This window comes from Musca vetustissima, unplaced genomic scaffold (genome assembly GCF_032173495.1).
Source record: "Musca vetustissima isolate MV318-11 ecotype Yass unplaced genomic scaffold, APGP_CSIRO_Mvet_v1 utg10917, whole genome shotgun sequence".
In the NCBI taxonomy this organism is placed as follows: Eukaryota; Metazoa; Arthropoda; class Insecta; order Diptera; family Muscidae; genus Musca; species Musca vetustissima.
In genome coordinates this window covers 34,503-47,578 of record NW_026880121.1, presented here as the reverse complement: position 1 = coordinate 47,578, position 13,076 = coordinate 34,503, and positions in this window count along the sequence as shown.

Sequence of the window (13,076 nt, the reverse complement as noted above, 5' to 3'; positions counted from 1 at the left end):
TGGTTGGTGATTTTTGCTACTTTTTGTTTTCGAAGAGTCGGTAGTATATCGAGGGGCTTGGAAACGCTTTAGCTGTTGTAGTAGAGACGGAAACGATGGCAACACAGCACACAAAAAAGTAAGTTTCCAAGTTAATGACACAGAAACAAAAAACAGCAACAACAACAAACGGCAACAATTTCAATTTTCAATTGCGAATAATAATGGAGGAGGATGATGTTACACAAGAAAACTGGAAAAAAAAATAAAACAAAGTTTATTTAACTTATTTTTGTTTTTCTGCGAAATGAAGGGCAAGGGGAGGTACTTACCTTTAATTTACACACTTTGGGATTCCCATCAAAATCCCAGATGATATTCAGTGCAAAAATACCTCCTAAAAAACAATGGCAACAGACCCTCCTCACAACAGCCCAATCAAAAAAACACGCACATTCACAACTCTGTTCTCGTTGATAGATTCCTCGCCTATTGTCTTTTTATCGGCTCGTTATGATTACTCCGTGTTAGTGTTGTTGCTCTTGTTATTTTTTCTTTATTGTTTAATTAATTTTAAATGGCATTTAATTTATTATCTTTTTTCGCTATCTTGATAATTTTGTTGTTTTTCACTTCTGCTACTTCTTCTTATCTTATTTGTTGTAAAATGTTATGTTTTTTTCCTGAATGGATTTGTTTTTTCACGCACACAAAAATATAAAAACAACAACCGTCTGCCGCGGCCAAACTGTCTTGTTGTTGCACTGATGGAGAAATGACAACAATGAAATTGTCTGTGTTGCTGCTCTCTGTACAATGGATGTTGTTATTGCATTTCTCTTTGACATTGATTTGATGAGAGGAGATAGGGCACACTAAGCATGATTTGTGCTGGTAACGGGTGAGGTCATCTTTTGTTACTAGTGAACCCTAATTACTTTAGATTAAATGATGGAATAAATTGAAATATTAATAAAAATGATAATAAATACTGAATTAAATAATAAATTATACGAAAAAAAAAACAAGAATTAATAAAAATAATATAAATACAAAGCGAATTTCTTCTACATCAGTCTTATTTGCGCCCATGCCCCGACGGAAGACAAGGATGAACAAACCAAACACATTTTTTACGAGCTCCTTGAAACTACATATGACCGCTACTCTTGCCATGACATTGAAATCCTGCTGTTATATGAATCTGAAACATGGGTACTTACGCAAGCAGATGAGGCAGCTCTTGGAGTGTTTGAGAGATTGTTAGACTATTGAGCTGCAGCGACTTTTGCTAGATCATGTTGTGAGAATGGATGAAGATGCCCCAGCCCAGAAGACATATAAAAGCGAACCAGCTGATGGTTCACGCAGAAGGGGAAGACCACGAATAAGATGGAAAGACCAAGTGGAAGTGGACCATTGCCGAACATGGTCTTTCGAACTGGAAAATTGCGCAAAAGACCGACGCGCCAGGAAATCTTTTTTAAGCTGGGCTTATGGAACGAAAGTTCGGTCACAAGCCAGCTAAGTAAGTAAGTATAAGGCGTGGATTTTTTATAAATATTTTTTCATGGCTCTATACAAGACGTGGATTTTTTAAAAATTTTCAAGGGCACTTAGTCTCCATCTATTAAAAAATAAAATAAACTGGATGGCGACATCTATTGAAGAAGACTTATAAAGTGATTGTTGAAAATAAAATTGTGGTTGGTGTCCACAATAATTCCTCACATCTAATAGCTTCGGTATAGCTCATCTCCAATTGGCTTAAAATAACAGGGATGGGAATTGGAATTATAAACATTTTATTGGTGAACTCGGAAATAAATTTAATTTGTTTTAATATCAAAATTAGGGATGTTCGGTTGTTAGTAACAACCATCCACTCGGAGACTATTGGCCATTGTGATCATCCTTTATACCTGAAAAGAGAACGGCAAGAGAAGAGAGAGTGGAGAAGCTACTAGGAAAAGGACAGCCTTGAGACGGTTATTTTAGCCATGTCAGATTTTCGACAAAGCCTAGGATCTGGTTGCAGAAGCCTATATTATCAATTTCATACCTTTCAAACTGTTTATGTTTTCTGCGAATCAACGATGGACATCTACAGAGGATATGTCTGCAAACAGATTCTCTCGACCATATATTACCGACTGCCTCGTCGTCGGTGGTTGCACAGATGTATCAATCGGAAGATTGGACGATTGTGTGACCCCTCGAGCAAGCTTGTCGGCTATCTTGTTCCCTTCTATGTCACTATGTCCTGGAACCCAACATAAGTTATCTATCCGTCGTGTAAAATTCAGAGCGGACTTGCAATCAAGAACTGTTTTTGAGTTTATAGTACACGACTTCATAGGCAATCTGTCATTTCCTCCGAGACTCTCCCCCTGAGCCCGTTGATTGTCCGCGACTGATTATTAGTTATTCACAGTTATCCAATGAATAATATTGGGCTTCCCACTATCCACAACCGGTGGACGCGTCCGTTAGCACTCAGCTATGCTTCCCGAACGCGGATCAGGACTCTAAACATTTTTTAAATCTCTTCCTTGATTGTGGTATCAAAAAAATACTTTTGACTAACTATGTCGATGTCCGCGTATAAATTGTAAAACTCGTGGTTCATTTTTCTTTCAAACACCCCAAGAGCTGTCTCGTCTGCTTGAGCAAATACCCATGCTTCAGCACGGGTAATACCAGCGAGAGTATGAGTTTGGTCTGGCGGGAGGTGACCTTGTTTCTAAAGTGCTTACTTAGACCATAGTAGCATCTGTGGGCCATCACAATCCTTCTCCGAATTTCAAAACTGATATCATTCGTTTTATTTATGGCGGTGACAAGGTATATCAAATCTTTAACTACCTCGAAGCTGTAGTTGTCAAGTTCCACAGTTGTTTCGAGTCTACTGGACGACTTGCGCATTGATACCATCAGCTTGGTCTTCTCGCCGTCTACTGCCAGACCCACTTTGGCTGACTCCTTCCCAATTTGTTCAAAGGTGGCTATTACCGCTCGCAATATTCGACCCATTATATCGATGTCATCGTCGTAGGCGAGTAACATGTGTTGTTTGGTGTGCAGAGTGCCATTTCTATTCACCTTTGCGTCTCGTATGACCTTTTCCAGCAGGATGTTAAAAAGATCACACGACAAACTGTCACCTTGTCTGAATCCTCGTTCGGAATTGAAGGGCTTCGATAGATCCTTTCCGACTTTAACTGCTGACCTTGTGCCATTTAAAGTTATCGTATTCATTTTGCAGGAATACCAAACGCAGACATTGTTTTATACACCTCTGAAAGGATAGGACTGTCGAATGCGGCTTTGTAGTCGATGAATAGATGGAATGTGTCGATGTGTTTCTCGTGTTTTTTTCCAGGATTTAACGCAGAGTGATCTGGTCGATGGTGGATTTGCCAGGTCTGAAGCCGCATTGGTATGGTTCAATAATGTCATTGACCATTGGCTTCAATCGTTCACACAGCACACTGGATAGCAGTTTATATGCGATGGGAAGAAGGCTAATTCCTCTATAGTTGGCACATATCATCTTGTCTCTTTTTCTGTGCACGGGACACAGGATGCTGAGGTTCCAATCATTGGGCATGCATTTCTCTAGCCAAATTGTACTAATCAGCTGGTGCATGCTTCTGAACAGCATCTGACTACCAGTCTTGAATAGTTCGGCTGGTAACCCGTCGGCTCTTGGTGCTTTATTGTTCTTGAGCCGATTAATTGTTTTTATGACCTTATCTTGGCTAGGTGGTATACACTCTATACCATCATCTCTTACTGGTTCTGGGGGAAGCTTTTCAAAATGATCCTTCCAGATCCCCAACACGCTGTCTGTATCTGTCACCAGGTTCCCTTCTCCATCCCTACAGGAGGATGTGCCTGCACCAAAACCTTCGGTTTGGTGTTTTACACGTTGGTAAATTTTCCGGACTTCATTCTGACTCCTGTACATCTCTTGCTCACGCTCACGTTTTTCTTGTTCTTTCGTCTTTTTCTGACAACACGTTTCTCCTCTTTCCATTTCTTCCGATAATTCTCCTTCACATTATATGTTGTTACGGTCTGCAGGATTGCCCTATACGCTACGTTTTCCAGATCAGTAGCATTACGACACTCCATGGGTTTCTTGGTGGAGGTTTTTGGTACCCAAGTGCTTTTGCTTTTGCTGCAGTAAGTAGGGAGTGGCAATTCTTTGCCATTGTGCTTCTATACTATTATCGGGGCGAGAAGTGCTTTCTTCAAGCAGTTGGATAAGTCGAGCGGAGTAGGCTGTTGTGTTTGCAGCTTTTCCAAGTCAAATTTCCGTGTTACATTAGATCGCACCTTTGCTGCTACATTAAGACGGGTACGTACCTTGGTTGCCACAAGGTAATGGTCCGAATCGATATTCGCTCTTCGGATATATCAGACGTCTAAAACACTGGATGAATGCCTTCCGTCTATCACAACATGATCAATTTAATTTCTCGTTGTTTGATCGGAAGAAATCCAAGTTTCCTTGTGCATATCGAGATGCTTGAAACTGGTGCTGCTATCTACCATGTTTTTTGCTGCCGCGAAGTCAATCAACCTCATGCCGTTGTCTGATGTTTCTTCATGGAGGCTGAATTTTCCGACGGTGGGGACAAAAATATTTTATCTTCCGATTTTTGCATTAAAATCTCTTAGCAGAATTCTAATAAAGGGTGATTTTTTTGAGGTTAGGATTTTCATGCATTAGTATTTGACAGATCACGTGGGATTTCAGACATGGTGTCAAAGAGAAAGATGCTCAGTATGCTTTGACATTTCATCATGAATAGACTTACTAACGAGCAACGCTTGCAAATCATTGAATTTTATTACCAAAATCAGTGTTCGGTTCGAAATGTGTTTCGCGCTTTACGTCCGATTTATGGTCTACATAATCGACCAAGTGAGCAAACAATTAATGCGATTGTGATCAAGTTTCGCACTCAGTTTACTTTATTGGACATTAAACCAACCACACGAATGCGTACAGTGCGTACAGCAGAGAATATTGCGTCTGTTTCTGAGAGTGTTGCTGAAGACCGTGAAATGTCGATTCGTCGCCGTTCGCAGCAATTGGGTTTGTGTTATTCGACCACATGGAAGATTTTACGCAAAGATCTTGGTGTAAAACCGTATAAAATACAGCTCGTGCAAGAACTGAAGCCGAACGATCTGCCACAACGTCGAATTTTCAGTGAATGGGCGCTAGAAAAGTTGGCAGAAAATCCGCTTTTTTATCGACAAATTTTGTTCAGCGATGAGGCTCATTTCTGGTTGAATGGCTACGTAAATAAGCAAAATTGCCGCATTTGGAGTGAATAGCAACCAGAAGCCGTTCAAGAACTGCCCATGCATCCCGAAAAATGCACTGTTTGGTGTGGTTTGTACGCTGGTGGAATCATTGGACCGTATTTTTTCAAAGATGCTGTTGGACGCAACGTTACGGTGAATGGCGATCGCTATCGTTCGATGCTAACAAACTTTTTGTTGCCAAAAATGGAAGAACTGAACTTGGTTGACATGTGGTTTCAAAAAGATGGCGCTACATGCCACACAGCTCGCGATTCTATGGCCATTTTGAGGGAAAACTTCGGAGAACAATTCATCTCAAGAAATGGACCGGTAAGTTGGCCACCAAGATCATGCGATTTGACGCCTTTAGACTATTTTTGTGGGGCTACGTCAAGTCTAAAGTCTACAGAAAAAAGCCAGCAACTATTCCAGCTTTGGAAGACAACATTTCCGAAGAAATTCGGGCTATTCCGGCCGAAATGCTCGAAAAAGTTGCCCAAAATTGGACTTTCCGAATGGACCACATAAGACGCAGCCGCGGTCAACATTTAAATGAAATTATCTTCAAAAAGTAAATGTCATGGACCAATCTAACGTTTCAAATAAAGAACCGATGAGATTTTGCAAATTTTATGCGTTTTTTTTTTAAAAGTTATCAAGCTCTTAACAAATCACTCTTTATCATGGCCAGGGCAGCGAAAATATGTCTTTGGTCTGCTCATCTTTATCGTCGGTCGGAAATGGGCGCAAATGAGACCGATGTAGAAGAACTTCGCTTCTATATGGATTATAGCAATCCGCTCATCTACTGGAATGAATCTGGAGACGATTTAACCATAAATCCGCAGCCATATTCATGTCTCGTTTCATGACAGCTATAATACAGGGCGTAATCATCTGATTTACTTACGCCAGTACCTTTCCATCGCATTTCCTGTAAGGCAATAATATCGGCTTAGCACTTCTTGAGTACATCTGCCAAAGCAAAAACTTCCCCTCTGTTCTGTACAAGGTGCGCACATTCCAAGTGCAGATTCGCAGATCGTACACCTTGGTTAAGGTGTTGAAAAAAATGTGTTTAAAAAATCCACGCCTTGTCTAGGACTCTTAATTTTTTTTTTTTAAATCACGTTTTTTATAGAGCTCTGAAAAAATATCTTTAAAAAATCCTCGCTTATGATACTTTTAAAATTCCACCTGCCAGAAAAACGCCACATTGGCCACACCGTTGACTAGATAACTCAACGGTGAGATACAAATGTTTTGCAAACTCAATGCTCAATTTTAATTTAGACGTCGTTGTAAGCGGTCGTGTGCCGAGTGTGAACGGTTAACGGTGTGTGCCAGAATGCGATACTAATTTTGTTTTCTTGTTTGGTTAAATTTTTTCTTCTTCATTTTTTTTTGAAACGAGTGTGTTTGTGTATTTGAAAAGAAAAATTTACAAAAGAAAAATAAAAAAAAATAATCAAAGAAAAAAAAATCCAATAGAAAAATGTGAAAGAAGAGAGCCCATGGATTGAATAATTGTGGTTATTATTTAAACAATTTTTATTTTTTGAGATTTGTTAAAGAAATTCAAAAAGGCTGATCTAACAACAACAACAAAATTTAATAATAAATCCCCAAAAAAAAATTATAGTGAATTTTTTTCTCCATTCCTTTGAAATGATGTTGTATTTGGGAAAGCAAACAAAATAAGTATACATGGGCAAGAGAAAAAAAGAGAGTATAGTGGAGTGGTTTTTTGTGTGCCTGAGAGAGAATGAGAAAGAGTGCCAATTGTAGCAGCAGCGACAACAACGACGACGACAACAACAAAAAAATATAGCCCAGAAAAAATATCATTTTTTTATGTAAAGGTCATTTGATGGGTAGAAAAAGAAGAAGCATAAGAAGAGTGTAATAATAAAAAAAGAAAACAAACAAAACGTCAAAAGAAAACAAAATAAATGAAAATTACAACAACAAAAGAAATGTGAAAAATAATTCGAGTAAATGTTGTGAATTTTACAAGAAAAAAAAACAAAAAATTTTTTATACCAGATTTTTATAAATAATTTTTTTTATAAAAAAAACACCCAAAAATACAACAAAAAAAACTAAAGAATTCCCTTCCCCTTGGATTTAATGTTCTTCAATTTTTAATCCTCCACTACTAAAAGGTAAGTTTATCTTAATTTTTCTTATTATTATTACTGGCTGACTTCTTTTGTATACCTTTACCCACTACACTAACACACACACACTTTCCAATCCACCAAGCAACTTTCCACACAAACAAACAGAAACAAAAGAAAAAAAAAACAACAGCTTTTTCCTTCTTCTTCTTCTCCATCTGACGACGACGATGATGATGACGAATGTAAACAAAAAATCAAGTGTATCAATTTTGTTGTTGTTGGATTGGCTCGGTGTGTCGTTGCATTGTTGTTGGTGAATTGTGTGGTTTTGTGCTAAGAGAGCAGAGTGAAACAGAATAAACGACAGGGAAAAGTGTTGCCAACAATTGGATTTGCGTGGAAAAAAACGCTAAAATGAAAAAAAGAATAATTTTTAAAAAAAATCAAATAAAAAAGAATAAAATAATACAAATAGATTATAAATTAAAAAAATATAATTAAATAAAAAATTGCAAAAGTGTTGCCAACAATTCCGTTTAGCAATGGGGTAAAAAGCGCCAAAATTAAAAAAAAATAATTATTTAAAAAATCAAATAAAAAATAATAAAATAATATAAAATACATAAAAAATATAGTTAACTAATAAAAAATTCATATTTATAAAATAAAAAATTAAGGATCTAAAAATTTACTAATTGAAATGAAATAAATTATCGTAAATAAAAATATAAAATTCTAAAAAAATAATAAAAAAAAATATAAAATTATTGTTTATTTGAAAATAATTTTTTAAGTCCATGACTTGTTAAGGACCCCATGAAATATTAAAACCAGTACGGAAAGTAGTAAATTCGGACGGGGCCGACTATATGATACCCTTCACCACTTTGGGTATATTCAATAGATGGAATCCTAACAGATGTCGCGTTTTTGAAGGACCATTAATATGAAAATGGATCCATAAACATTTCATTCTGCAACCTATACTTCTTGTTCTTCTTCTTATAATGGGACAAAATTATGTAAATCAATTTAAAGCAAATATCAATCCGATTGGATAAATATGAGTAGTTTGGTACACCATTTACTAAAAATCGGACGAACATATATATGGGAGCTATATCTAAATCTGCACCGATTTTCAGGAAATTTGACACATATCATTCTAGACCTAATTCAGTACCCTATTCCAAATTTCGTGCAAATCGATAAATATATATGGGCATTGGTACACCATTTACATTAAATTGGACGAAAATATATACGGGAGCTATATCTAAATCAGGACCGATTTTCAGGAAACTTAACACACATCATTCTAGACCTAATTCAGTACGCTATTCCATATGTCGTGCAAATCGAAATATATATAGGGGCATTGGTACACCATTTACATTAAATCGGACAAAAAATATATACGGGTGCTATATCTAAATCGGACGATAATATATATGGGAGCTTTATCTAAATCTGAACCGATTTTTCCCAATTTACGGTTCGTTCTTGGGCCAAATAAATGAGCTATGCCAAATTTCATCCTATTCGAATCATAAATGCGACCTGTACTTTGTTTACAATTTAACATGGACAAACAGACAGACGGACGGACGGACATGCATAACTCGACTTAAAAAGTGGTTCTATCTCGTTTCCTTATACCTGTTACAAACATATGCACGAAGACATAAAACCCTGTACCACAGTGTGGTTAAGGGTATAAAAAATCCACGCTCCGTTGTGACCACCTAAAAATTATTAAAAATGCACGCCTTTTTAAAATAATCGTAAATAAAAATATTACTTACTTAGCTGGTTTGTGACAGAAATTTCGTTCCATAAGCCTAGCGTAGAAAATATTTCCAGGCTCGTCGATCTTTTGAGCAGTTTTTCTAATTTGAAAGACCATATTCGGCAATGTTATCTTCCACTTGATCTTTCCATTTTGTTTATGGTCTTCTCCTTCTGCGTGAACCATCAGCTGGTTTGTTTTTATATGTCTTTTGGGCTGGGGCTCTTCATCCATTCTCACAACATGACCTCACAACAATGTAGTCGCTGCAGCTCAATACGTCTAACAATGTCGATGTCCAACTCATGGTTCATTCAACGGCGAGAATTTTTCTTTCGGAGAATTTTTCTCTCAAACACTCCAAGAGCTGCTTAAACTGCTTGCGTAAGTACTCATGCTTCAGAACCATATAATAGCACGGTAGCGTCAAGTAGAGTGGCGGGAGGTGGCTGCTAAACTGCTTACTCAGACCATAGTAGCATCTGTTGGCTAACACTATCCTTCTCCGAATTTCAAAACTGATGTCATTCGTTTTCTTTACGGCGGTACCAAGGTATATAAAATCTTTGACTACCTCGAAGCTGTAGTTCTCAAGTTCCACAGTTGGTCCGAGTCTACTGGATGTCTTGCGCGTTGATAACATCAGGCGTTTACTGCCAGACCCACTTTGACAGACTCCTTCTGGATTTGTTCAAAGGTGGCTGTTACCGCACGCAATGTTCGACCCATTATATCGATGTCATCGGCGTAGGCGAGTAGCATGTGTTGTTTGGTGTACAGAGTGCAATTTCTGTTCACCTTTGCGTCTCGTATGACCTTTTCCAGCAGGATGTTAAAAAGATCACACGACAAACTGCCACCTTGTCTGAATCCTAGTTCGGTATTGAAGGGCTCCGATAGGTCCTTTCCGACTTTAACTGCTGACCTTGTGCCACTTAAAGTTATCCTGCATAACCGTAGTAATTTTGTAGAAATGCCAAACGCAGACATGGCTTTATACACCTCTGAACGGATAAGGCTGTCGAATGCGGCTTTATAGTCGACGAATAGGTGGAATGTGTCGATGTGTTTTTCGTGGGGTTTTTCCAGGATTTGGCGCAGAGTGAAAATCTGGTCAATGGTGGATTTGCCAGGTCTGAAGCCGCATTGGCATGGTCCAATAATGTCATTGACCATTGGCTTCAGTCGGTCACACAGCACTAGCACTTTATATGCGATGGGAAGGAGACATACTCCTCTATAGTTGGTACATATCGTCATGTCTCCTTTTTTGTGCACGGGACACAGGATGCTGAGGTTCCAATCATTAAGCATGCTTTCCTCTAGCCAAATTGTACTAATCAGCTGGTGCATGCTCCTTGCCAGCATCTGACCACCAGTCTTGAATAGTTCGGTTTGTAAACCATCGACACCTGCTGCACTATCATCGATATTCGCTCCTCGTATCGATCGAACGTCTAGAACACTGGATGAATGCCTTCCGTCTATCACAACATGATCGAGTTGATTTCTCGGGAGAAATCCAAGTGACCTTGTGTATATTGAGATGTTGAATCTGGTGCTGCTAACTACCATGTTTTTTTGCTGCCGTGAAGTCAATCAACCTCGTGCCGTTGTCTGATGTTTCGTGGAGGATGAATTTTCTGACAGTGGGACCAAAGATATTTTCCCTTCCGATTTTTGCATTAAAATTTCCTAGCAGAATATGAATGTCTAGCGCCAGGGCAACGGTCATATGCTGTTTCTGGGCGCTCGTAAAATATGTCTTTGGTCTGTTCATCCTTGTCTTCCATCGGAGCATGGGCGCAAATAAAACTGATGTAGAAGAACTTCGCTTTTATGCGGATTATAACAGTTCGCTCATCTACTGGAGTAAATCTGGACACGAGGTCTTTTTTTCTCCTGTTAACCATAAATCCGCAGCGAAATTCACGTCTCGTTCCATGGCAGCTATAATACAGGACGGCGTAATAATCTGATTTACTTACCAGTCCAGTCCCTTTCCATCGCATTTCCTGTAAGGCAATAATATCGACTTTGTATTTCTCGAGTACATCCGTCAAAGCGAACACTGCAAAAATATTTTCCATTCCTATTTTTGCATTAAAATCTCCTTGCAAAATTTTAATGTCGTGGCCAGGGCAACGGTCATATGAAGTTTCTAGGCGATCGTAAAAAATTTCTTTGTTCTGTTCATCTTTATCTGCGGTCGGAGCATGGTCGCAAATAAAACTGATGTAGAAGGAGTTCGATTTTATACGAATTATAGCAATTTGGTTTTCTTTTTCGTTGCTTTTTCATAGTAAGAGAGGTTTTCCGAGTGTGGATAACTAACCGGACGCCTCAACTCATTATTTTTTAGTTCTTATGGTTGAACTCGCGGCACATATTAGCTCACTATTTCAATGGAATGAAATGAAAATAGTTACCCCAGGTGACACGGCGGGGAGGCCAGTGTCCACAATTGAGATGAAAGAGGCACCAAGATAAGCCTGGACTACGCCATGTTAAAGCCAATCAGAGCCGTAGCTTGGTATCTATCATCTTTAGCCTTGAAAAAATATTTTTAAAAAATTCACGGTATCGAAATAATATTTTTAGGATCCCCAGAAAATATTTTTTAAACATTACCCCAAAAATATCTTTAAAAATCTATCAGTATCCACAATTGAGATAAAAGGGGGACCAAGATAAGCCTGGGCTTTGCCATGTTAAAGCCAATCAGAGCCGTTGCTTGGTATCTATTATCTATTAGCCTTGAAAAATATTTTTAAAAAATGCACGCCTTGGTTATGGTATCGAAATAATATTTTTAAGATCCCCAGAAAATATTTTTTAAAAAATCCCCCCAAAAATATTTTTAAAAATCGATACCTCTTGTGTAGGACACTTAAAGAATGCCTCCAGATAATATGTTTAAAAATCCACGCCTTGGTTATGGTATCGAAATAATATTTTTAAGATCCTCAGAAAATATTTTTTAAAAATCCTCCCAAAAAATATTCTTAAAAATCGATACCTTGTGTAGGACACTTAAAGAATGCCTCCAGAAAATATTTTTAAATAATAATATCCACACCTTGGTTAAGAATCCCAAAAATATTTTTAAAAATCCACGCCTTGGTTAAGACCACCAAAATATTTTTTTAATATCCACACCTTGGTTAAGACCCCCAAAAATATTTTTAAAAATCCACGCCTTGGTTAAGACCCCCAAAAATATTTTTTAAATATCCACGCCTTGGTTAAGACCTCAAAAACATTATTTATTTCATTTATCGCCAACAATTCCTCACCACACACACTGAGTTGGCATCACTGTTTGAACAGAGAGCACCAAAAGATAAATAGAATTTCCATTTTAACATTTGTTTTGTTCCCTTCAACATCATCTCACATAGAGAGAGAGAGAGAATATGGCAAACAAAATTCTATTTGTTTGTTGTTGTTGATGTTTCTTTGCTGCTATCTTCTCCCCCAACATTTCCCTTAATTAAGTTGACCAGTGTGTACGATTGCCTACACTTTGCACTCTCTCTCTCTCCGCCGCTCTCACTCACGACAAACTCCAACCATCCCATCAACTCTTCTTATTGACAACCAACGACGACGATTATGTTTTTGTTTTGTTCGTGTATGCTGCTGCTTGCTTGCCTGCCTGGCTGCTGACTACTAGGCTAGGTGTGCAAGAATGTAGGGTTGTGTGTGTGTGCGAGTGTGTGTTTGGTTTGTTTGTTGTTACTGTTGTGTTGTTGTTCTTATTATTGTTGCTGTTCAATGTATCGTTTCATTTGAGAAATGTCAATAAACTCTTCTTTCTTACGGCGATGATGATGTTGATGGATGGTGTGTTGAATGGTTTG